This window comes from Eretmochelys imbricata, chromosome 23 (genome assembly GCF_965152235.1).
Source record: "Eretmochelys imbricata isolate rEreImb1 chromosome 23, rEreImb1.hap1, whole genome shotgun sequence".
NCBI lineage: Eukaryota > Metazoa > Chordata > Testudines > Cheloniidae > Eretmochelys > Eretmochelys imbricata.
Window position 1 is genome coordinate 12,210,819 of NC_135594.1, and position 27,366 is coordinate 12,238,184.

A 27,366-nucleotide genomic window follows, 5' to 3' on the forward strand; every position below is an offset into this window, starting at 1 on the left:
CTGCCCTGCCATCCACCGAACCCTCCAATGGTGCCCCCTGCCCCACCATCTCCCCAGCCCTCCAAAGGTGCCTCCTACCCCATTGCCCTTTCTGCCCCCCACCACACCATTTCCCTTGCTGCCATTGTTGCCACCCGCACCGCCGTTTCCAACGCTTCTGATGGAGCGCAATGTCCGGCCGTTCCCCCAGGGTTACAACGGCGCCCTCTGCCCTGCCATCCACCGAACCCTCCAATGGGGCCCTCTGCCCCACCATCTTCCCAACCCTCCAATGACGCCTCCTACCCCATTGCCATTTCTGCCCCCCACCCCACCATTTCCCATGCTGCCCTTTTTGCCACCCGCCTCTCCATCTCCAACGCTTCTGAGGGAGCGCAATGTCTGGCCGTTCCCCCACTGTTACGACAGAGCCCTCTGCCCTGCCACCCACCGAACCCTCCAATGGTGCCCCCTGCCCCACCATCTCCCCAACCCTCCAAAGGTGCCTCCTACCCCATTGCCCTTTCTGCCCCCCACCACACCATTTCCCTTGCTGCCATTGTTGCCACCCGCACCGCCGTTTCCAACGCTTCTGATGGAGCGCAATGTCTGGCCGTTCCCCCAGGGTCACAACGGCGCCCTCTGCCCTGCCATCCACCGAACCCTCCAATGGGGCCCCCTGCCCCACCATCTCCCCAACCCTCCAATGACGCCTCCTACCCCATTGCCATTTCTGCCCCCCACCCCACCATTTCCCATGCTGCCCTTTTTGCCACCTGCCTCTCCATCTCCAACGCTTCTGAGGGAGCGCAATGTCTGGCCGTTCCCCCACTGTTACGACAGAGCCCTCTGCCCTGCCATCCACCGAACCCTCCAATGGTGCCCCCTGCCCCACCATCTCCTCAACCCTCCAAAGGTGCCTCCTACCCCATTGCCCTTTCTGCCCCCCACCACACCATTTCCCTTGCTGCCATTGTTGCCACCCGCACCGCCGTTTCCAACGCTTCTGATGGAGCGCAATGTCTGGCCGTTCCCCCACTGTTACGACAGAGCCCTCTGCCCTGCCATCCACCGAACCCTCCAGTGGTGCCTCCTGCCCCACCATCTCCCCAACCCTCCAATGACGCCTCCTACCCCATTGCCATTTCTGCCCCCCACCCCACCATTTCCCATGCTGCCCTTTTTGCCACCCGCCTCCCCATCTCCAACGCTTCTGATGGAGCGCAATGTCTGGCCGTTCCCCCACTGTTACGACAGAGCCCTCTGCCCTGCCATCCACCGAACCCTCCAATGGTGCCCCCTGCCCCACCATCTCCCCAACCCTCCAAAGGCGCCTCCTACCCCATTGCCCTTTCTGCCCCCCACCACACCATTTCCCTTGCTGCCATTGTTGCCACCCGCACCGCCGTCTCCAACGCTTCTGGTGGAGCGCAATGTCTGGCCGTTCCCCCAGGGTTACAACGGTGCCCTCTGCCCTGCCATCCACCGAACCCTCCAATGGGGCCCCCTGCCCCACCATCTTCCCAACCCTCCAATGACGCCTCCTACCCCATTGCCATTTCTGCCCCCCACCCCACCATTTCCCATGCTGCCCTTTTTGCCACCCACCTCTCCATCTCCAACGCTTCTGAGGGAGCGCAATGTCTGGCCGTTCCCCCACTGTTACGACAGAGCCCTCTGCCCTGCCATCCACCGAACCCTCCAATGGTGCCCCCTGCCCCACCATCTCCCCAACCCTCCAAAGGTGCCTCCTACCCCATTGCCCTTTCTGCCCCCCACCACACCATTTCCCTTGCTGCCATTGTTGCCACCCGCACCGCCGTTTCCAACGCTTCTGAGGGAGCGCAATGTCCGGCCGTTCCCTCAGGGTTACAACGGCGCCCTCTGCCCTGCCATCCACCGAACCCTCCAATGGTGCCCCCTGCCCCACCATCTCCCCAGCCCTCCAAAGGTGCCCCCTGTTCTCCCCTACGTCCTCTGCTCTCCCCTCTTCCCCCTGCTCTCTCTCCTGCCCCCTGCCAGGTGGGTGCAGAGGCTGCCTCATGGCTTGCAGCTCATCCAGGCAGGCGTTGGTGTCAGTTTTGGGGTCGTTGCCTCTGCAGTCCCTGCAGCCATTGGTGTCACAGCGCAGCAGGGGCACATTGGGCAGCCGGTGCCAGGCCTCCAGCAGGCTTTTGGGACCCAGGTCCCGGTCCTGCCGGTAGATCTGCCGGAAGACGAAGGCCTTGTAGTTGTGGTCGATGGGGCGGAAGGTGTCGCTCACCATCTGTAGGATGTTGTGGGGCCTCTTCACCAGCTGGCACGTCCCTGCGCAGGGCGAGTGGATGGTGAAGAAGATCAGGCAGCTTCTCTCGTTGTAGGTCCGGACCAGGAGCTTCTGTATGGGGCTGTTCTTCGTCCGGGCAGCCACAATGTTTCCTTTGTCTGGGTCTTGCAGGCCGCCCTCTTGTTTGATGGCCGCCTGCATGTCCCGCAGCTTGTTCCTGGGCAGCACCTGTTCCAGACCAGATGGATTCTCACAAGTGGCTTTCTCCAGGCTGACGGCGAAGGCATATTCAACAGCCAACCCATCCCTAAGGGAAGGCAAAGCGAAGGGCAGTGAGGAGATGTGGGGCTCTGAACAGCTCTGCCCCCAGCTCTGAGCGGCAAACTTGGGCTGGGTCGCACATGGTGCTGTCACTGGCCGCTTCTAGGCTCTCAGGGCTCCAGCTTGGGTCGAGGGATGTTTGCTCCCTGGGAGAATGAAATAAACTTGGAGGGTGGTTTTAAGAAGAAACTGCCACAGGTGCCCCCCGGGGATCATCAGCACGGTGTGAGATTTGGTCCGTCAGCTCCCCAGGGCTGAGCGTTACCGCTTGAGTTCCAGGAGCAAACCGGAGCTTTTATGCGGAGCCATCGCAAGAGGGGGACGTTACACACAGTTGGCCCCGGGACACACAGCGATTTGCTGGCGAGCTGAAGAATACTGGAGATAGGCGCCCCCCCATTTCTCCCCCCAGCTCTGGGAGAGGACTGACTTTGGTTAAAGGGAGGCTAACAATGGCACCTATATGTGACACATTCCCTGTGAAAAGCTCTGTGTCTGCCCTCTTAGAGAGCTGGGTTCTCGTCCCACCTCTGCCTGAAGTGGCCTTGTGCAGCTGGACTGGGGAGGGTCGGGGGGGGCTCATGGCTGGCTGAGGACAGGGCACGAATCTGTAAGGTCTGAGGCCTTTTTCGGCAATTAGCGGCGGGAGCAGCCAGGAAACGGAGAGTCACATCCTCACATCCCCTCTACGTTATAAAATAACAATGTAACATTGGGCTGTGAAGGAGGCATTTCTGTCCTAATAGTCCCCACCATCACCAGCTCTTAATATCTTTAAAGAAAACTTTGTTTGACAGCGTTCAGCGGTCTGACAAGAAACCATTTATCAGCAGCTGTCATTGTTCAATTGATACTTCTATTGTTTTGCCCTTATAGTCCCCCACTTCTCTATTGTTTATCTATATGGTCTCTGTCTGGTTCTTGGATGGTTTCTGTCTGGTGCATAACTAATTTTGCAAGATTTAAATCAACTAAGCTGGCGGGGTCTGATTGGGTAAAAAATTGTTTTGTAATGGGCTAGGGTTGGTGAAAAACACAATTTTGTAGTATTTTAGTTTACCATTGGGTAAGGTACAGCTAAGCAGGACTCAAGTTTCACTATATAAACTGGGGTCCAAAAGTAAGGAAGTTCTTTGGATGCTAACTCCAAGGCATAGCCCAAGATCAGAGCCGCTAGCCCTCAGCACCCTGCCAGCCCTCAATGCAGCAGCTGGAGCCCCAGATGACCTGAGACTGACTGGCCACCAGGAAAAGTCCGTCTGCCTTATTGGGAGTGGTGAGCATCGTCTGCTTACCCTGTGTATTCTGTTTTGGTAGCTGTTCATAAATAGAGGTTTCACTGGTAAAAGGCCCCGCAAACCTGCAGAAAATTACTCCCTGAGCCCTAGGAACTGGGAAAGCGCGGGGGTGCCTAAATTAACAAGGTTATGCCTTGAGCCCAAGGAAGGGTAAAGGTGGGTGGAGTGTGCAGGTAACAAATGAGTAACAAGGGCTGTGATGTGCACTAGACAGGAGACTTGGGAGCAGAGCTCCTGGTTCCCAGCCCAGTGCACCTTCGCCTTAGCTACCATCTACTGAGAGGGAATCTTGCTCTGGGTGGACACAGCATAGGCTTGGGGGAGCACAAATGTCACCTCTGGGGCAGGGTTAGCCCTGCAGATCTTTATCCTCTAAGCTGAGCCCCCATCCCCCACCCCTTTTGCAGCCCCCAACCTCCGGAGCAGAGGGTGAGAATAAAGCCAGGTTCATGGTGGTTTGTCCTATTAGAGCACTATCATGAATATTCATGCTAATGCTCAGCCACCCATGTCCAAATCTAACCTCCTCACCCTGATAATACTGGGGGGGCACTTATCCTACAGGCCAGTTCTTTAAAGAGTCTTGGGTGCAAGGTATCTGGTCCTCATTTATTCCAAAGGGAGTGTACAGCAAGCACATGACTACTGCTGCTCAAAATTTTTCTGACAGAGCAGTTTTCGTTAGGGAAAGGCTGATTCAACAAAATCTGAACGTTCCAAGGGAATACATCAATTTTGTGTAATTTTCGGATGAAAAATGATCAGAACAATTTGTTTAGATTGAAACATTTGGTTATGACTTTATTTTTTTTTTTTTACTTTTGTTATATTGTGCAGGAGGTCAGACTAGATGATCATAATGGTCCCTTCTGACCTTAAAGTTTATAAAGTTTATTGCTGTTTATAATATACAGGTGAAAACATCTGGACTTTCATATTATTAATTATATTATATTATATTATATAGCTGAAATGGAAATATTTTGATCTTACTGAAATGAAATATTCAGATATGGTCCAACTGAAATCTATTTTTAATTTTTCCAAAACAAAATTTGGAATTCCCAATCCATGGAAGTTTTCAAATTTTAGTACCACTTCGGACTGAAAAGAAAATAGAAATTTCTGAATTTCTGAGGGAATTGGAATTCCAGTTTCCAACCAGTTTTTCACAATAGTAATGAGACCCCCCACACCCCTGTACCCCAGAATCACCCTCCCAGCTCCAAGCCCCAGCTCCCCCTGTACCCCAGAATCACTCTTCCCAGCTATGCCATGCACTGAGCCACCAATGCCATTTCCCCCTTGGGAGGGCAGAGGGGTCACAGCCAGATGGGAAATGCCCCACTGGGGTCTCACTCACTTATCTACATGATCCACAATCTCTCTGAGCGCCGCGGGTTTGGTGCTCTCGACAGTCTCTGTCCCGAAGCAGAGAAGAAGGGGCAGCAGCAGGAGTCCAGCTCTGGGCATCCGTCCTGGCACCTGCACAGAACCCCACAGCATCAGCACCCCTGAGCCTGGGCACAGACCCAGACCCAGACCCAGAGCCCCCCAACCCACATCGCCTAACCCCTTATGTGCCACAGACAGGAGAGGAGTCAGGGGATAATCCCCTGGAGATTGATGGGGTGTGGTGTGAATGGCAGACAGGTCTTCCTTGGGGCTCTATGGGCCAGGAGGGGGGGAAAAGGGGGACTCACCTGGGATTCCATAGGGCAGGAAGAGGTGATGGGGATTCATCAGGGTTTCCATGGGGCAGGAGGCAGGGACAACTCACCAGGATTTACATGGAGCAGGAGGTGGGGGGGGACGCCTCACCAGGGTTTCCGTGGGGCAAGAGGAGGCAGGAGGGACGCACAAGGTTTGCCCTGGGGCAGGAGATGAGGGGCAGTGGGGATTCACCAGGGTTTCCATGGAGCAAGAGGAGGTGGGGGACTCACCAGGGTTTCCATGGTGCCAGATCAGGAGGTGCCGTCACTCACTGTTAGACGCTCACACCAGATCCCCAGTGATGGGGTCTTAGCTCCCTGCCCCTCTTCTTATAGCCCAATTCTTCCCCACCCCTCCCATGCTGCAGAGGGGTGGTGCCCACTCCTGCTGTTCCCGTGACCAGCCCAGGGGCAGGGGAGGTGGGACTCAGCTACTTCATTCAATATTGCCTTGAAAGGAAACTCCATGGGGCTGAGCCAGAAGGGGTGGGGCAGACAGGGGAACAGGATGGGAGATGGCCAGGGGCAGGGCAGACATGGTGGCGGATGGGAGGTGGCGAGGGCACTGGGGCCGATGGGGAAGGGGATGGGAAGTGTTGAGGGCCAGGGCAGATGGGGGTGAGGGATGGGGCCTGGTGAGGGCCAGGGCACACAGCAGTGGGGGATGGGAGGTGGCGAAGGCCGGCCAGGCAGACTCCAGGCTGAAACATTGGCCCCATCTGGGTGGGTTGGTTTGTCTCATGCTGGTGGTGACAGGGTGAAGTTCCTGATTCTCCTCCTCATGAGCAAGGCCAATAAAGCTTCAGAGCATCCCGGGGCCACACATCTCTGTCCCTGTGTCTGGCACTGTGGCCCTCTGTGCTCCAAGCGGTACCCTGGCATCCCCATATTTACCGTGGTGATATAATTCGGCTATGTAGTGTACACAGTGTGCCTGGTGAGGTATCAGGCTTGATCTGTTGAACAATAATGTCCTGGTGGATTGATTGTGTTGTCATTGTATGGGAAGTTATGAAGTTTTCCTCGGTGTGTGTCACTGGAAGATGTTGTGAGGTTGGGAGCAGTGAAGAAGCCAGACAGTGCTGATGGCCCATTAAGGGGAATACACTCCCAGGGACTATCACATGTGTACAATGAAGGCTTCTCAGAGGGATCCGGTAGACGATGGACACAGTTTGACTCATGTCATAACAAAAGGTCTTTCCAGCAAGCTGGAAGACCCTATAAAGGAAGGGACGTGACTTTTGGCCTCTAGCCCCACCACAGCTCAACACCTGGAAGCACTTCTGGAGAACAAAGACTGTGAACAGGGGAGGTGGCTCCAGGCTGCAAAGGAGAATCCCAGCCTATGTACTAAAGAACTCGACCATCTATCGGGTGTAGCCAATGGTTTTAGTTTGGTATTCATTTACTGTGTGATGTTATGATTACATTCTATATACTCATTATATGTTAATCAGAACTGATTTATAGGATTATAATAGTATAAGATTAAGCAATATTTTGTGGAACTAGGTAATAAGTCAGACAAGCTGAAACACAAGAAGACTGTAGGCTGAGGCCTGCTGAAAGACTTTAGCTTAGCTATTTTAGGCCTTGGATACAAGCTGGCGACCTAAAAATGACCTGATGCCCTAAAATTCTAAGAAAAGAGGCAGAAGCTGGTAATGTTGCGAAAGTCAAAGTGGGAAAGTTAAATTTAAATCATAAAAATGCTGTAACAACAAAATGTGCTTTTAACACGTGCCTTAAACCGCAAGACAAAGGCAGTACTTCAACCTACCCAGCCTATAGAATTCGGGGTCCTTTGTGTCTCCAGGGAATGCAGACCGATAAGAAAGAGAGGGACGATGCCGTCATATACATGTGCAGAATGTAAGTGTAGACAGAATCCCAGTATCAAAAAGGGTGCCCCAAGTAGGCAAATTGAGCTTCCTTTGGGAAACTCCAGCAGGAACCACTCCCATATGGATAATCAATCCATGTGAGGGCCGATGGAGTTTGAGAAGGCCGACAGATTCTAACGCCATCAAGGAGGATGTAAGTATGTTTATAGTTATAATTCGTGTATGGCACATATCTTTATTTGGAATTATATGTCCTGTAACTTCTATGATTTTATTGGCAACTTTAATAAAACTACTAAAGGATTGTAATTTTAATTGTATGTGTTACTTACCAATGGTTTCCTGTGATCCTATGGGCCCGAGATCTGGAACAGAGACAACTCTGTTGAACTTGAGACTGTAGCCACCAGAGCTGAACCCAGGGAAATGTGATTGACGTTAAAGAGAATGAAAGGCTACAGATTTGGTGCCGAAACCCAGGACCATAGAAAACACATGAAACCATAAAGAACATGTGCATCCATAGTAAACACAGAAACCCAATAAGAATCAAAGGTTTTCAGAAAAAAAATTATATATATGTAGGTGAAAAGTCATACCAGGAGACTTCCTGCTTTTGCTTGCTCCTGCTTGCATTCTATGTTTGTCTGTCTGTGTAATGTTGTAAAAACTGAGCTCAGGGGAACAAAATAGGAATTGCAATTGTGTAACAGATCCTTGAACTCACATATGGGTAAAAGCCCCCTATCAGGTGTGGCAGAGTGGGTCGGACGGTTCACTGTCATTTGTCAATAATAAGCAACAAGCCCCCCATATTAGTTAATAAAGCTCCCCAAACTTTAAAGTCCTCTGGACCACACCACCAATGGAGGATCAAGGAAAACTTTGTGGGGTTGCCTTGGTCACTGCCCCTCCTCTCGGTGGACTCCAGCTGTAACACAGCTGAAGGAGAAGTAAGCACCACAAGCCCTTCTCATTTTAAAAATAAAATAAAATCCCTGTAAACATTTTAGGAGCAAGGAAGGGATGCCTGCCACTTTTCCAAAAGAAATATGGAACAAAGTAAGTCACCCAGTCAGGCATTTATTGCAACAATTCCAACTCACAAAGGTCCTGGGAGGCCTTTGGGCGAGACTACATTAAACCCCATGGGAGAGCATTAGTTAAAAACCAGCTACTGCAGTGCTTGGGGCCCCTAGAGATCCCTGAAATTTACTGTATTTCCTCTTTGAAAAGGAAAAGGTAAACAAAAAAACAAAAAAAGGCTTAAGAGGTGAAAGAAATAGCCCTGGACTGTGTATACATAGCATGTAATAACCTATGGAAAAGATTTAAAAGAAAGGAAAACAACTGGAGAAGGCAAAACAAGCCTTATGCAAAGAGCAGAAGACTAGTTACACATTGAAAAAACAACTTAGTAGGGTAAAGGAGGTAAATTCTGTACTCCTTAATCAAAGGAACAGTTTGGCAAGAGACTTAAGCTACAGTAAGCAACAACTGCAAGAGGCTGGTTATAAAATGATGATGTGAAAAAAGAAGCCATGGGGCAGGAACATTTGTTTGGGCAAGAAGTAAAAATAGCAGAGCTAGCTCACAAAACACAGGCACTAAAGCAAACTTGTGACATTCTGGAGGATATGTATCAACAGGTAATAGATATTGAAGGTGAAAATGGACAGATCCCTCAAGTAAATGTGGAGGATAATTGCATGGAGGTGAAGTTGTCACCTATATATGTTGTAAATATAATTCCAGATATTCCAGTGGCTACGGTGGAACCTGGGAATGACCAACCCACAGCAAGCAGAGATAGAATCTCACCCCCACTTACCAGAACATAAGAACATAAGAACGGCCATACTGGGTCAGACCAAAGGTCCATCCAGCCCAGTATCCTGTTCTCTGGCAGTGACCAATGACAGGTGCCCCAAAGGGAATGAACAGACAGGCTATCATCAAGTGATCCATGCCCTTTCACCCGATCCCAGCTTCTGGCAAACAGAGGCTAGGGACACCATTCCTGCCCATCCTGGCTAATAGCCATTGATGGACCTATCCTCCATGAATCTGTCTAGCTACCTTTTGAACCCTGTTATAGTATTGGCCTTCACAACACCCTCTGGCAAGGAGTGCCAGAGATTGACAGTGTGTTGCGTGAAAAAATACTTTCTTGTGTTTGTTTTAAACCTGCTACCTATTAATTTCCTTTGGTGGCCCCTTGTTCTTGTATTATGAGAAGGAGTAAATAACACTTCCTTCTTTACTTTCTCTATATCACTCATGATTTTATAGACCTCTATTATATCCCCCCTTAGTCGCCTCTTTTTCAAGCTGAAAAGTCCCAGGTTTATTAATCTCTCCTCATACAGAAGCCGTTCCATACCCCTAATCATTTTTGTTGCCCTTTTCTGAACCTTTTCCAATTCCAATATATCTTTTTTGAGATGGGGCGACCACAACTGCACGCAGTATTCAAGGTGTGGGCGTACCGTGGATTTATATAGATGCAAGAATTGCCTCTCCTCTGGTGGATTCCATGACAAGCTGCTCCAAGAAGCAGTCATTTAAGGTGTCAAGAAACTTTATCTCAGCATCCCTTCCTGAGGTGATATGTACCCAGTCAATACAGGGATAGTTGAAATCCCCCATTATTATTATTGAGTTTTCTTATTTTAATAGCCTTTCTAATCTCCCTGAGTGTTTCAGAGTCACTATCACCATCCGGGTCAGGTGGTCTGTAATGTAACCCTACTGCTATATTCTTATTTTTCAAGCAGACTGAAAGCTAAAATCAGACGGGAAGAGCAACAGGAAACTTAGGAATAGAGAAAGTATCAGACACAAACACAGTTGCAAAAAATTCGGGGGAGGAGGGGGAAGCGGAGAATCTGAAAAAGCTGTTAGTGAAAAAAAAAGCAGGTCACAGCCAGTGCTAGTGAAAGTTTTGATCCAAACTTAAGTATTAAAGGATTAAACCAGAAAATGAAGCTAATGGCAATTAGTATCTATCGTGAAGGGGGGAGACAAAAAATGGGTAAATATCTTGGAAGTCCATCCACAATGGGGTTGTTTATTGCAAGAAACTGAGGGAGCTATAGAAGTTGCTGTAAAAGCCTGTAAGGATGAAATTCTGTTTATCAGTATCTCTTAAGAAAGACAAAAGTCTTTGCAATCTAAAAGTCACTTTAATATCTCTAAGCCAATCAAGTCAGAAGCCATAATAAAAAGAACAGGTGGCATAATTCATTTTAAATCTAACATGCCCATTGTACCCCAAGACACTTTAGCGCCCAAGCCAGAGCCTCCACAGAAACCCATGCCAGGGCCGGACTTTCCTAAGGTGCAGGCAGCTACCCCATCCAAATAGAAATGTAAAAGGTTACAGCAAAATTCCCTACCTAAATTGTCCATGGTAAAAGTTGCCCAAACTTGGGAGATACCAGTTCCTCTAGAGGAAGAGGAACCCACACGGCCCAATGCAACTGTAAAAGAGAAAAAAGAATCCATTTCTAATGTGGAATCTGTAGAACCCAGTAATCATGTCTCTCCAATCGCCAAAGTAACAAGTATAAAAGACATTGTAAAAATGGTGGAGCCAAAAATAAAAAGGAATCTGGTGGCTGCTCACACAGTACATTTAGAAACTTTAGTAAAAACGATGAAGTGGGCTATAGCCCACGAAAGCTTATGCTCAAATAAATTTGTTAATCTCTAAGGTGCCACAAGTACTCCTGTTCTTTCTGTGGATATAGACTAACACGGCTGCTACTCTGAAACCTGCAGTAAAATTGTTTCAGTTAGATGAAGAAGACAAGGTTAAGATTTTACAGTTAACTGCAGACAGGGCTTTATGAAATACACTGCCCCCAAAGTTTCAAAACAAGACAAGTTATTTAAAGACACTGTAGGGTTGTTAGAAAGAAACATGCCCCCAAGCCAGGCAGGGGTGACTTTGGTAGCTAAGGTGAAGCAATGGGAAGGCGAGTCACCGCATACGTTTCACAATAGACTTTCAGCAGCTTGGCTCTCTAATGAAACGCCTGGCCAAGAAACAAACCCACAATGTATTAATTAATTTGTTAACGATTCTTTAACAAAGAATTAACAGCAGTTCAGGGTAAAGTAATAATGCATGTTAACCCTGGAAGCACTCTTCCAGAAGTGCTGGATTTATTGTCTAACGCTTAGAGTTATATTCAAACCCAACAAAAAATCTCAAGAGAAATCCTCCTCCTAGAGCAACTGTTCAAGGAGCCTCTGATAAAGCAGTAGTGAAAGTAGAAGGCTCACACACTGAGACACAAGGTCAATCATCTCGTCCAAGAGGGTTAAATAATATTAAAATCAAATCAGACCAAAAAGGGGCCTTACTACGACATCCCCAACTTCAAAATCCCAGTTAGTATAACCCTAGAAACATGATTGATGGGACAGGGACACGCTCCTTACCATCTTCACCAACCACAAGCAGGAAACAATTTGTGCCTGACATGAATTGTTATTGTTTCCGTCTGAGAAGCCCAATTGATCAACCCCTAGTCCTACAATGGACATGATTATAAAATAACTTCACCAAATTGGAAAAACACTAGATTTTCACAAGCGTGAAATGCAAGAAATACAGCAGCAAATGAATGCCATAATGTTGGACAACCAATACACCCCACCTCAGCCCATTGTAGTAGTGACTGATCCGGCATTCTGAATTTCAACACCGCATATGAAGCATAAAAGCCAAGAAACAAACAAAAAAATGTAAACGTAAAGGAACAGAATGTGCAATGCCAAAAAACCCCATGTAAAATTATAGCCCCATTAGAAAGAAATGGAAATGGAAAACCTGCATTCTCAGCAATGGTGAGGGGTCACCATTTTCAATTTATTATTGATACTAAAGCCTCAATCCACATAATCAATGACAAAAATCCAGAATTATCCCCTTTATCATCAGGACAACCCAAAGTGTTAGCAACCTTTGCAAGTAACCAGATCACAGCTGTATTATCAAAACCAGTGGTGATAAAAATAGAAGACTTAAAAAGGAAACATGTTTGCATTAGGAAATTTAAAAGAACCTTACAACTTATTGGGAGTAAACTTTCTAAGGAGACATGGATGCATTATAGACCTGACCAGTTACTTGCTATGTGTAACTGCAACTCAGGCAGATTGAACAATCAATCTGTTGTCATTGCCATTGATGACATTATTTCAACAGGAACAGAGTGCACACCCGAGAAGAAAACATTGCAAAACGGAAAGCTAATGGGCAGGCATTAATAACTAAGCATTCTGATGCTTTTCCACAAGCGTGACTGTGGAAAAACAAATGTGACTGTTGAAATTTCAGAAGAGTTTCCACCACAAAAGCAATATCCTTTTCCAGGTCAAGCCAAACCTCATATTGCTAAAACCATTGACTCTTTGCTATCACAACACATCATTCGTAAGTGTACGTTCGTATGGAACTCTCCAATTTGGCCAGTACAAAAACCAGATGGGTCGTGGCATCTTACTATTGATTATCGAAAATTAAATCAAGTGACTGCAGTTTGTACAGCTGTTGTATCTGAAATGCCTAACGCAATTAAATTTATTAATCCCAAAGCAAAATGGTTTTCTACTGTGGATATTGCCAATCGTTTTTGGTCAGTGCCTGTGTCTAAGGAAAGTCAACATCGTCTAGCTTTTACAGTCGAAGGGATTCAGTACATGTTTCAAGTCTTATCCCAAGGGCTCAATAATATATTGTACGGCTATTTTCCATGGGCAAATGAAACAAATTCTGTCACGGTTTTCCAAGCCATCTATGTTACTTCAATATGTAAATAACATTTGCTTAACAACAGAAACCCAAGAGGAACATCTGGAGGGCCGAGATGAACTTTTACAAGTCACCAAAACCTCAGAACTAAAGAGTTGCTTGGGTTTAAACAGACAAGTATGTCAATGCATTTGTCAAATTAAAGCAAGCAGTAATGTAGGCACCCAGGGCTGAGGACAGACTTACCGGGTCCCGGGGCAAGGTGGTGGTCGGGGAGGGCGGCTCTGTGCCTCCAGAAGGAGCGGAGCATCAGGCAGAAGCAGTGGGGCTGGGGGCTAGCCTCCCCCACCCAGCCCTCAGCGCCACCAGGACCACACCGCCCAGGGCTCTGCAGCGCTTTAAAGGGCCCAGGGCTCGGGCTGCTGCCACTGCCATGGTAGCAGCGGCGGCAGCTGGGAGCCCTGGGCCCCTTTAAATCACCAGGCCCAGGGCAGTTGCTCTCTTTGCCCCCCCACCAGCTGCCCCGCAGGCACCTGTACTAATCGCTCCAGATCCTAGCAGACCATATCATTTAAAGGTCTCTGTAAGTACAGCTTTCAGAGTAGCAGCCGTGTTAGTCTGTATTTGCAAAAAGAAAAGGAGGACTTGTGGCACCTTAGAGACTAACCAATTTATTTGAGCATAATCTTTCGTGAGCTACAGCTCACTTCATCGGATGCATTCAGTGGAAAATACAGTGGAGAGATTTATATTTATAGAGAACATGAAACAATGGGTGTTATCATACACACTCTAAGGAGAGTGATCACTTAAGGTGAGCTATTACCAGCAGGAGGGCGGGGGTGAAAAAACCTTTTGTAGTGATAATCAAGGTGGGCCCTTTCCAGCAGTTGACAAGAACAGGGACAGTGGGGGGTGGGGAGGGAATATAAAATCTCCCCACTGTATTTTCCACTGAACGCATCCGATGAAGTGAGCTGTAGCTCATGAAAGCTTATGCTCTAATAAATTGGTTAGTCTCTAAGGTGCCACAAGTACTCCTTTTCTTTTTGTAAGTACAACTGCACTTGCAGCAGTAGCTTCTCAAAAAAATACATGAAAAAATCAGACCCGTGGCGTATGCCTCTAGGAAAATAAGTCCCCTGGAACCTAAATATTCCACCTGGAAGAAGTACCTGTTAGCCACCAGCTGGGCAAATAAACATTTTTCATTTTTACTTGGCTTAAACCCAATAATCTTACATTCTATGCATACACCTGTCCAATTTTTAAAAATGGAGTTAAAAATGGACAAGAGTCTAATGCTCAACGGGCACACTGGACCTTGTTACTACAGGGCAAAAACAGAACAGTAACATCAGTACAAATCCAATCTCCATTGCCAGAAGTCCGGTGGTATCCAGAAAACCCTTGTGTATGTCCAGATGTGGGGCAAGGGAAGCCTTTAAACCATCCCACATAAAAATCACAACATCATACTGCTGTTTTGTTCATGAACCCAGTTCCCGCAATCAAGACAAATAATGTACAGAATTTAAAATGTATAGTATCCTTCCAAAATCAAATGACCAATGTCCAGGGTAAAGGCAATCAGAGGGAAAGGAACACCGTTTGGAAGAGACCAGGCTCATATGTTCCACATTTGGCTCAATAGGCAAAACTTGCAGCAGTGGCTTGTGTACTGAATGCCAAAACCTATCCATTATGACAGAGATTAGAGCCACCCTTTGATTACTGGTTTCAGATTCCGCCTGGGCATGTAACCCACTTACAAATTCTTACCAGTATGGGATGTTTATAAAGTTACATCCTCAAATGGAGCACCCTCAAATATCCATCACTTATACGGTATATTATTAAATTGGCTGTGCAAATATCCACTCCAGAACAGAAAGAAAAGGAGGACTAGTGCCGCCTTAGAGACTAACCAATTTATTTGAGCATAAGCTTTCGTGAGCTACAGCTCACTTCATCGGATGCATTCAGTGGAAAAAACTGAATGCATCCGATGAAGTGAGCTGTAGCTCACGAAAGCTTACGCTCAAATAAATTTACTTGTGGCACCTTAGAGACTAACCAATTTATCTGAGCATAAGCTTTTGTGAGCTACAGTGAGCTGTAGCTCACGAAAGCTTATGCTCAAATAAATTGGTTAGTCTCTAAGGTGCCACAAGTACTCCTGTTCTTTTTGCGAATACAGACTAACACGACTGCTACTCTGAAACCTGTCAAATAAATTTGTTAGTCTCTAAGGTGCCACAAGTCCTCCTTTTCTTTTTGTGGATACAGACTAACACAGCTGCTACTCTGAAACACTCCAGAACAGTAACCCATCATTCAGAAGGTGCAAGCTCATAGTAAAACAGGACTCCGAAAAATCATCATGATAATTTGCTCGCCAAAAAGGAAGCCTGTAGTGACATTCTATGGAAGGAACCGAAGCAAATAAATCTCACGGCAATTTCAAATTTGATCCCAATACGTGCAGCAAAAAAAACAATTCAATATCGGGGCACCAGATCTAAAAGCTTTGCAAGCAAAGGATCAAGAGATAGTAAAAACAATCAAACAATTGTCTGAAAAGCAAAAAATAAATAAGAAGCTTGGAGTTCATTATCACCAGACTCCCCATATCAAAAGTACAAATCAGAAGGGTACATAACTAAGGATATATTCAAGTATTTTAACGAATGTTTTCCAGTACAGGAAGTCCCATCACAGCTGCGCGGGGAAATAATCTATCTGGTACATGTCACACCAGCAGGAGGTCATCCAGGGAGAACCCCATGCAGCACCTCATCTCAGTCGGTTAGTGGCCATGCATGAAGGCAGATGTTTGCCAGAAGCTGGGAATGGGTGACAGGGGATGGATCAGTTGATGATTCCCTGTTCTGTTCATTCCCTCTGGAGCACCTGGCATTGGCCACTGTTGGAAGACAAGATACTGGGCTAGACGGACCTTTGGTCTGACCTAGTCTGGCCGTTCTTATGTTCTTATGTTCAGATGTACAACAATACTGTGAAAATTGTTTGGTTTGTGCACAAAATAAATTCCTACCCCCACAAAAAAGAATGCTCCTTTAAGATCTCAAATATCTAAAGGCCCATGTCAAGCTTTGCAAATTGATTTTGTGGGACCTTTACCAAAAACTCCAAGGGAAAACCAATACCTTTTGGTTATTATTAACCCATTCTCTAAGTGGGTAAAAGCATTTCCTTTAAAAGCAAATACCGTTGTAGCAACTGCAAAAGTCTTGACTGAACAAATCTTTTCTCGCTGGGGACTCCCTGCTGGGGTAGAGTCAGACAGAGGAACACGCTTTACTGAACAAATGTTTCCAAAATACCTACAATTATTGAAAGTGCCACAAAAATTGCCTATTCCATATAGACCTTGATCATCAGGGATGGCACAGCAAACAAATCGTACCATTAAACTTATGCTACAAAAACTGGTAGATGCCAATAAAGCAACTGTATCACCCTAATTCCTCTCATTTAAATGGCCTTCAGGGCAACTCCAGGTGCCTCCACAGATCATACACCCTTTGAGGTTATAACTAAACAAACTATGAGAATGCCAGAGCATCTTTTGTGGTATACCAGTGACTCAGAGCTAGAGGAAATAAAATTAAAACCCTACCCACCAGCATTACAAAAACATTTAGATCAAGTCCACTTGCAGGTAGCTGTCAAATTGAGAAAATCCAAACAAAAGGCAAAAGGCTATTTTGATAAAAAAAAATTAAAAATGCTTGGGAAATTGAAACCCAGGTTATGCTTCTATCTTAAGCCACTCATAACAACACTAATCCTATACTTCTGCTTAAATGCTGCCGTTCAAACCAGGTCGCAGTCAATTTCACCACAAAAGACACAGATCGTAGCAGTAAATCAAGATGTTATATTGGGATTGAACTCAGACTTGCTTACTGAGGCTAAAAATTCACAAATAGCAGTAACTTGGGTACAAAAAAACCCAGCAGGTCAAGAACAATTTGAAACACCATGCCTGTCAACTAAAATTTTCTTTAAACAGCATTCTCAACCAAACCAAGGACAGTTTACATCTAAAATTTGGGATAAAACAATGTTTACTGCATGGACGATTGGTACAACTGTAACAATGCACAAGGTACAAAATCACGTCGGGCTTGTATATTTTGGAATTACATGTGATATTGAAAAATGGACAAAAACTTGTATTGTTGAGGTGCAAAGACACAAAAAAGGATATTTACACTATTTCCCAAAGACTTTATGTAGCCAAATGCTTCATCCAGCTACTCATAACAAGTTATATCAACCAGTCAAAGAAATAGTAGGCAAACATATAGTTCTTGCATATTATACACAAAAAAAAAGAAGCAAATGCCTTATGTAGATTGAAAAAAAAAATTCCTTACTGGAGGAATCTAGGGGGAAAGGATGTAAAACATATATCCCAGGGAAAATTCACTCTTTACCAGTCAGTAATGGAATTCCATATATGGGTTACCTAGGGAGGTGGTGGAATCTCCATCCTGAGAGGTTTTTAAGGCCCAGCTTGACAAAGCCCTGGCTGGGATGATTTAGAATCATAGAATCATAAAAAATAAGGATTGGAAGAGACCTCAGGAGGTCATCTAGTCCAATCCCATGCTCAAAGCAGGACCATCACCAACTAAATCCACATATCCACAGAGCCAGTTATCTCATCATAGAAGGCAATCAGGTTGATCAGGCATGACTTGCCCTTGGTGAATCCATGTTGACTGTTCCTGATCACCTTCCTCTCCTCCAAGTGCTTCAAAATGGATTCCTTGAGGACCTGCTCCATGATTTTGCCGGGAACTGAAGTGAGGCTGACCGGTCTGTAGTTCCCTGGGTTCTCCTTCTTCCCTTTTTTAAAGATTGGCACTATATTTTGCCTTTTTCCAAATCATCTGGGACCTCCCCCGATCGCCACGAGTTTTCAAAGATAATGGACAATCACTCTGCAATCACATCAGCCAACTCCCTCAGCATGCTTGGATGCATTAGATCTGGACCATGGACTTGTGCATGTCCAGCTTTTCTAAATAGTCCTTAACCTGTTCTTTGGTTCCTCCAGCACCTGTACCAGGAAGTTGTCCCCAATAGTCTCCAAAAACTTCCTGGATTGTCTGTGCCTTGCTGGATTGCTCTCCCTGCAGATGTCAGGGTGATTGAAGTCCCCCATGAGAACCAGGGTCTGTGGTGTTAAGGAAAAGTTAGCACATGTGACTCCATTTTGGTTTGGGGCCCACCATTGTTTAAATGCCAGCACATCATACATCAGGAGGAGTAATCCTTAGATATTGAATCCCTGTGAAAATCCTCCTCCTTGTCTCCAGCCTGCCTTGTCTCCCAGTATCTGGTTTTTGTCAGTCTCTAACTCCCTGTCTCTTGGCCTTGATGTGAGGCCTCCCATCCTGATAATAAAAGTTACTGATGCATGGCTTTAGGACCATGCTGTGTAATTAACATACTGGTATAGCACGAGGAATGCACCAAGCAGGGATAGGTGGTAGATAAGACAAGGGTTTGTTTATTGGCTAAGGTTTCCGATGCACGAGGGCAACATGCTTTGCTAAAAGGTATATAACCTTTGTATAATCTGCATTCAGGGTCCCCTCCTGGCTAGCAGGGGGGCACCACGCTCGAGCGTAATAAACTTAGTGTCTTTTGGGAACTCTGCAGTTGTGGACTTTGTTTCTGTGCCTCAGCCTAGATTCGAACTGTGCGTGACCTATCAGGTATAATTCGCAGCACTGGTGTGCGTGTCCTATCAGGTATAATTCGCAGCATTTGTGTGCGTGTCCTATCAGGTGTAATTCGTAGCACTTGTGTGCGTGTCCTACCAGGTGTAATTCGTAGCACTTGTGTGCGTGTCCTACCAGGTGTAATTCGTAGCACTTGTGTGCGTGTCCTACCAGGTGTAATTCGTAACAGTGGTCTGGAAACTTTAAGTAGCTGTCCTAAGAAAGCCCTATCTCATCCTTCTGATCCGGTGGTCTGTAGCACACGCCATAGCTGGGGTTGGTCCCGCTTTGTCCTCCTGGGGTCCCTTCCAACCCTGATCTTCTCTGATTCTGTGAAGTCATGGGAAAAACAAAACTAAATGTCAATGCTCAGTAAAAGATGAAACAATGACTATTTATCATTCAAAGCATAAAAATAAGGGAAATGTAAAGGCTGCATCCAAATTAAAGTTTTGGCTAAAACCAAAGTTAGTAACAAATACTTCAAGGTAAAGGCACAGACAGTAACAGTTAAAAAGAACCATAAGCCCCAAAACTCAGTAAAATTGTAAGAAGGCCCTGTTAGTGGTCTCACTGCCACACCTGTGCCGGGGTATTAATTAATCAGGTACAATTCATACATATCCCTGCTGTGTTAAATTTGTCTAATTGGCAAATGAGCAAATTCAGTTACTGCAGAGACATCTTTCTTCTCAGTACTCCTTGGGGATAAGATTACTGCTTATCAACAACAGGTGCAGGATACAGCTAATTTGGGTTTTAAAATGTACAATAATAATTGAAAGAATTTGTTTTGTTTAGTCTGGAGAAGAGAAGACCGAGAGGGGATTGTGACGAAGTGGGACTGTTCTTAATGTTTCCTCTGAATAGTGTGGGGGTGCCTCAGTTTCTCCTATGCAGTTCTTAAGTATCTAGGTGGTGGGGTAAGGAGGTATGATCATTGCAGAGCCCTAGAGAGCAGGTGTGTGCAGGGGGCTGGACACAGAGAATGGCCGACACCCTGTTTCCTGGCAACTGATGGCCTGGGCCCTTCCCCCTGCAAGGTGAGAGCTAAAGGGTTGGAGAACAAAGGAATCAGGTGCCCTCCTGGCCCAGGAAAGGGACAAAGCCCAGAGGAGGAGGGGCTGGAGGGAGTTTCAGTTTGGGGCTGGCTGGGACATGGAGTGAAGGGCAGACATGGTTGTCTGGCTCACTGCCCCCCAAAATGGACCCAGCTGAGGGGTCCGGTTCTCTGCACTTACAAGCTCGGTTTTAGCCCATGTTTCTGTCATCTAATAAACCTCTGTTTTACTGGTTGGCTGAGAGTCACATCTGACTGTGGAGTCGGGGGGGCAGGACGCTCTGGCTTCCCCAGGAGCCCCGCCTGTGTGGACTCGCTGTGGGAAGCGCACGGAGGGGCAGAGGATGCTGAATGCTCCGAGGTCAGACCCAGGAAGGTGGAAGCTGTGTGAGCTGTGTGTCCTGCAGACAGGCTGCTCACTGAAAGGAGACTTCCCCAGAGTCCTGACTGGCTTCATGGGGAGCAGTTCCAGAGCATCGCCCGGGGACTCCGTGACAGGGATGTGATAACAGTTTTTGAATACCTAAAAGGTTGTTACAAGTAAAAGGGAGAAAAATTGTTCTCCTTAACCTCTGAGGATAGAACAAGAAGCAATGGGCTTAAATTGAAGCAAGGGAGGTTTAGGTTGGAAATTAGGAAACATTTCCTAACTGTCAGGGTGGTTAGGTACTGGAATAAATTGGCTAGGGGAGTTGTGTAATCTCCATCATTGGAGATTTGTAAGAGCATGTTAAACAAACACCTGTCAGGGATGGTTTAAAGATAGTGGTTGGTCCTGCCATGAGTGCAGGGGACTGGACTTGATGACCTTTTGAGGTCCCTTCCAGTCCTATGATTCTGTGATCTCTATGCTCCTGAAAAAAAACACCCCAAAACAAAAACCAAGTCCACGGGAAATTCTAAGCAGTATTACAGAATTGTTTGTTACAGAAATGTCAATTAAAAGTAAGGTGAATGTTAAAAAAATCAGAAAGCACGTCAAAAAAAGCTGGGCTCCTGGTGGGGCATCCGCACCTGTCCTGCTGCTCCTCTCTCCCTGGATGCCAGGCAGCGCCCGTGCAGTGCCTGTGGTGGGCACAGCTGCCGGCAGTCCCTGGGAAGAAGCCAGGGGAAGGGAGCAGCAGGCCAGGGGTGGTCTCTCATGGCCACCGCCACCCATTTGCCTGCCGCAGATGTGCCCCCTCACAGCCGACCCTCAGCACCTTGGCAGCAAACAGGAGCAGCAGGTCAGGGACCCGTCCACCAGCCAGGTAAGGTAACCCAGGGCTGCCTCAGCTCGGAGTCCCCTCCACGCAATCCCCCCTACACACACCCCAACCCCCTGCCCTGAACTTCTGCACACCCACACATAGCCCAGCTCCCAACCCCCTGCACACTTAAATTTCTAACAGGTACTGTCATATTGAAACACCACCACCAACCCAATCCCCTGCCCTGATCCCACCCAGGCAGGGCTGTGATAGGACAGTACCTGTAAGAAATTTAAGTTATTTTCACCCCTGCTCACAAATAACTTCTTGTTCTCAAAAGGGGCATCAGTGGATCTGTAGGTATAATATGTTTAAGGTAATAACTCCACTGTGTGGTCAGCTCGAAAGGTACCAACAAAACTTACTGGCAGTAAATGTAACACAAGTATCATGTCCAGTACAACTAATTAAATGGAAATCTCCTATGAAGCAAACAGCCTATGCAGGAAAGAAACAGTATTGCGTAGTACCCAATCACAAACAATTCTGTTATGGTCAACGTAGATGTATGGTCACAAATCCAAATGCCCACTGTGACAAAGTGGGGATGTCCTTAATGTTTTCTCTGAAAACTATGTGGCTGCCTCAGATTCCCCTATGCATTTCTTAAGAATCTAGGTGGTGGGATAAGGGGGTGTGATTATTGCAGAGCCCTAGCGGGCAGGTGTGATGCCATCTGCACAGAGAATGGCCGACACCCTGTCTCCTGGCAACTGATGGCCTGGGCCCCTCCCCTGCAAGGTGCCAGCTGAAGGTGTAGGAGAACAAAGAGATCAGGTGACCTCCTTGCCCGGGAGAGAAACAAAGGCCAGAGGAGGGGCTAGAGGGGGACTGAGGCTTGGCTAGGGGAAATGAGTCAGGCTCCGGTTGGGGACTCAGGGGGGAAATGGCTTCAGGATCCTGGGCTCTGGATGCCCTCCCCCAAGATGGACTTTGCTGAGAGTCCCTGATTCCTGTGCTAACAAGCTCTGTTCTACGCTGTGTTCCTGTCGACTAATAAACCTTCTGTTGTACAACGCTGGCTGAGAGTCACTGCTGACTGCGAGTTTGGGGTGCAGGGCTCTCCGGGAGCTCACGGGGAGAACAGGGGTGCTGAACGCTTTGAGGTCGGTCCCAGGAGGCGTCGAAGCCAAGGAGGCTTACCCTAGCAGAGTGTGCCCTGAGGGGAGTCACACTAAAGAGGGTCCTGCCTGGGTTTGATCCAGAGTGGTTCCAGAGCACCGAGCCTCTGGCTTCTGTGACACCCACAACAACTAGTCATACAACTGTATTTCCGATAGGCACTTTTAAAAAATAAACCTGTTATTCTTAGTAATCCTAACTATCAGAAGCTGGTCAGACAAAGGATTCCAATTTTTCATGCATTTATACCACCCCAACCTTACAGCTAAAGCAATTGTAAAAAAAGAAAGAATTCACATTTAATTGAAATTAGCAATAATATGAACAAAGCAAATCAAGCAATAATTAAAATGTTAAACAGTTGTAATTCACAAAACAATACACCTGCAGAAATGGGACTTGGATAAAAAGGATAAATTATTGGCCATAATACCCTTACTGTGTGCAACATCTTTGTGTTATGTTGTATGGGAGAAAAGCTTAAAGCAATACATGCACAAAGGGTTAACCCTTTACCGCATGTGCTTCCTATTCCATTACCTCTGTGGTCAACTGTCACAACACCAGCAACAACCACAAAGAATATAAAAAAAGAATACAAGAATGTTAATACTTATAAGGTAATGCAAAGCATAAGTCCACATCAAGTTCCAAAAGCAGCCTGTAACTATAACTATGCACCACTTCCTAACTGTCCTAACTATGTACCACTTCCTAACTTCCTAACTGTCAGAGTGGTTAGGCACTGGAATACATTGCCAAGGGAGATTGTGGAATCTCCATCACTGGAGATTTTTAAGAGCAGGTTAGACAAACACCTATCAGAGATGGTCTAGATGGTGCTTGCCCTGCCATGAGTGCAGGGGACTGCACTAGATGACCTCTCGAGGTCCCTTCCGGTCCTAGGATTCTATGATTCTATTAAATTTGAATGTTATATCAAGTATATATGTATGTTATTGTATTAATCATTGTTATATGCTGTCATATGTATGTGACAGGGCACTTATAATCTAATCATCCCTTGATAATGAGATAACACTGACCCTGTCAAGGGGGGAAATGTAGCCAATGGTATTCATTTATTGTGTGATGTTATGATTACATTCTATATACTCATTATATGTTAATCAGAATTGATTTATAGAATTAGAAAAGTATAAAATTAAGCAATATTTAAAGGAACTGGTAATAAGTCAGACAAGGTGAAATGCAAAAACCCTGTGGGCTAAGGCCTGCAAGATTTTAGCTTAGCTATTTTAGGCCTTGAATACAAAACGTGGTGTAAGTTGGTAACCTAAAAATAACCTGATGCCCTAAAATTCTAAGAAAAGAGGCAGAAACTGGTAATATTGAGAAAGTCGAATTGGGAAAGTTAAATTTAAATCATAAGAATGCTGTAACAACAAAATGTGCTTATAACACGTGCCTTAAACCGCAAGACAAAGGTGGTACATCAACCTCCCCAGCCTATAGAATTCAGGGTCCTTCATGTCTCCAGGGAATGCAGACCCATGAGAAAGAGAGGGACGATGCCGTCATGTACATGTGCAGAATGTAGGTATAGACAGAGTCACAGTATCAAAAAGGGTGCCCAAAGTAGGCAAATTGAGCCTTTGGGAAACTCCAGCAGGAACCACTCCCGTATTGACAATCAATCCGTGCGAGGACCCACAGACTTTGAGAGGGCTGACAGATTCTAACGCCACCTAGGAGGTTGTAATTATGTCTATAGTTATAATTAGTGCAAGGCACATATCTTGATTTGGAATTAAATGTGCTGTAACTTTTATGATTTTATAGGCAGCTTTAATAAAACTGCTAAATGCTCTTGTAATTGTATGTGTTACTTGCCTATGGCATCCTGTGTTCCTATGGGCTCCTGATGTAGAACAAACAGAGATTACTCTCTGTTGAACTTAAAACTGAAGCCGCCAGAGCTAAGCGCAGGGAAACACGATTAATGTAAAATAGAAGTCTACGCAGGGTGAGACACTGCCTGGTTCAAATCCTGTTTAGTTTATAGAACTAAGACTGCAAATTAGTTATATTTCTTAGGTGACCAACTTTGATTTCTACACTCACTACTTAAAATCACTTATCATCTGTCTTTCTGGAGTTAACAAATCTGTTTTATATATTTTACCTAAAACAGTGCGTTTTGGTTGAAGAACTTGGGGAATCTGCTCAGTGTACAAAAGCTGGTGCATGTCCTCCACGTCGCGGGAGGAATGGACTGAGTTATAAACTTACTCTGGCCAGGCTTCTGACTAGGGCAGGATGGTGCAGCCCTGGGATCCAAGGATGGAGAGCTGGGGGAATTGGCTGGATCCTCTCTGCTGTTGGTTCATGAGTGGCTGGGAGAAGAATTCATTTAACTTGGCTGGGTGTGTCCCAACCTATGGATGGCTGTAGAAGTGCAGGACCTGGAGGGGTTTGCAGCTTGTCACAGCAGCACAGTGTGAGAGGGAGCCCAGAGGGCTCAGGGGTACCCCAGTTCCGGGTTACACCCCAGGAAAACCTTTCACAAGCACCCGTGTCTCTGTCCGTGTGTCTGGCTCTCTTCCACCCTGTCAGGCCAGACAAAGACAGCTGGGGACGGGGCAGGAGGCTCTCACGGAGTCCCTGAGCGATGCTCTGGAACTGCTCCACATGAAACCAGTCAGGAGTCTGGGGAAGTCTCCTTTCTGTGAGCAGCCTGTCTTCAGGACACAAAGCTCACACAGCTTCCACCTTCCTGGGTCTGACCTCAGAGCATTCAGCATCCTCTGCCCCTCTGTGCGCTTCCCCCAGCGAGTCCGCTCAGGCGGGGCTCCTGGGTAAGCCAGAGGGTCCTGCACCCCAACTTCGCAGTCAGACGTGACTCTCAGCCGGCCAGTAAAACAGAGGTTTATTAGACGACAGGAACATGGTCTAACACAGAGCTTGTAGGTGCAGAGAACCGGACCCCTCAGCTGGGTCCATTTTGGGGCCAGTGAGCCAGACAGCCACGTCCGCCCTTCCCTCCATGTCCCAGCCAGCCCCAAACTGAAACTCCCTCCAGCCCCTCCTCCTCTGGGCTTTCCCCTTTCCCAGGCCAGGAGGTCACCGGATTCCTTTGTTCTCCAACCCTTTAGCTCTCACCTTGCAGGGGGGAAGGGCCCAGGCCATCAGTTGCCAGGAAACAGGGTGTCGGCCATTCTCTGTGTCCAGCCCCCTGCACTCACCTGCCCTCTAGGGCTCTGCAATGATCATACACCCTTATCCCACCACCTAGATACTTAAGAACTGCCTAGGGGAAACTGAGGCACCCCCACACTATTCAGAGGAAACATTAAGAACAGTCCCACTTCATCACAGAGGCCACACGTGCCCATCTGTCGCTCAGCGACATTGGATTGTGGCTGTCTGTGCTAGCAGCACTGTGCAGTGAAATGGGACATTGGGCAGGTCCCAGCGGGTGCCAATTGGCCCTGAGCCATTGGAGACAATGGGGCAGGTCCCAGCAGGTATCAATTGGCCCTGACGTCAGTGGAGCTGCTCCAGCTGGGAATCCTCTCTCCAAGGTCACCCCAGGATGGGGAGAGGTTCTAATGGGGAGCTTAGAGTGTGCTCAGGGTGGGGTGCGGGTTCTAGACTGGAGTTCAACACTTGCTCGGGGAAGAAGTAGAGGTTCTAGATTGAAGCACAGAGGTCGCTAAGAAGTGAGGGGGTTTTAGATTGGAGTATGAAGCAGAGTCAGGATGGGGTGTGGTTTCTAGATGAGAGCCAGGTGCACACCCCGGATGGGGTAGAGGTTCTAGACTGGTGGCTGTTACACACTTGAGGGGTTCTAGAATGGAGCCTGGCACATAAGTGTGGGTTCCATACTGGTGCTCAGCAGGGGTAGATGTGCTGGGGCCTGGGCTCTGCAGGCATGTGCCCTGGGAAGGGGGTTCATAGCCCAGCCTGGATTAGTGGGAGGTTCCCCTCAGGCCCCCGAGCTGCTAATGGCCCCAGCCCAAGCTTTCCCTGCTGGTGCAACTGTGGCTTGAGAAATAAACAACCCTTGCGGCCACGGTGGTGGAACAAGAGCCTTGGGGCCAGCAGCCTCCACCCCTGAGGGACCAGCTGCTGGTGGCCTTGTCTGTGGCAGGGAGTGGGGAGCAGGCGAGGACCTCCCTCCAGAGCCCCTCACCCTTCCTCTGGGGACCCCCCAGGAGAATGTGGCTGGGATCCGGGTGAGAAGAGGGAGCAGGCCGAAGTGAGGATCCCCAGTGGGCTGGGCCAGAGGGGGGTAGAGCAGCCCGGTGAGGGCGTCCTTGGGGGTGGGGGAATGTGGATAAGGTATTTCTGGCAGTTTGAGGGAGAGCAGGGGGCAGGGGGAAAAGTAGGGGGCATGGAGGAGAGCAGGCAGTGTGGCTGTCGCTCGGTCTGCCCCGCAGTCCCTCAGCTTGGTCCCTGGCTCCCAGCCTGGACGCCCCTTCCCAGGAGAGGAGCTGTGACTCCTGAGGATCCCTTTCCCCTGCCAGACGGAGCAGGGCCACAGGGCGCTCGAGTCCCTGGGATCCAGGTGCCAAAGGGGCAGCAGGAGGAATCAGGGCTGGGGCGGTTCCCCGGGGAGATGGGGCGATTCCCCCTGGCTGTTGCTCCATGTTGCTCTCGCTCTGGCTGTGCCCAAGGTTTGGGCTGGATGCGAGGGAGGCAGGCCCAGGAAGCAGGGGTCCAGCTGGATGGTCCCAGCCCTGTCCTGACCGTGGACCCCACGCTGCGGGCAGGATGCTGGCTGGGGTCCCCGCCAGCCCCCCACCCTCCAGGAGCTCCCGGTGCCGTCCCTGCCAATGACGGCCTTGTGGGGACAGTGCACTGAGCCCCATCCACCAGGGAGCCATCGGGCTGTGTGTCCCATCCGCACCCAACCGGTGCCCCCACCCCAGGGAGACTGTGGGTGGGAGCCGGGCCCCCGGCTGGGGACGATGGGGCAGGGCGGTTTGTGCCGCGTGGGGGTAGGGCTGGAGCCTCTCCTG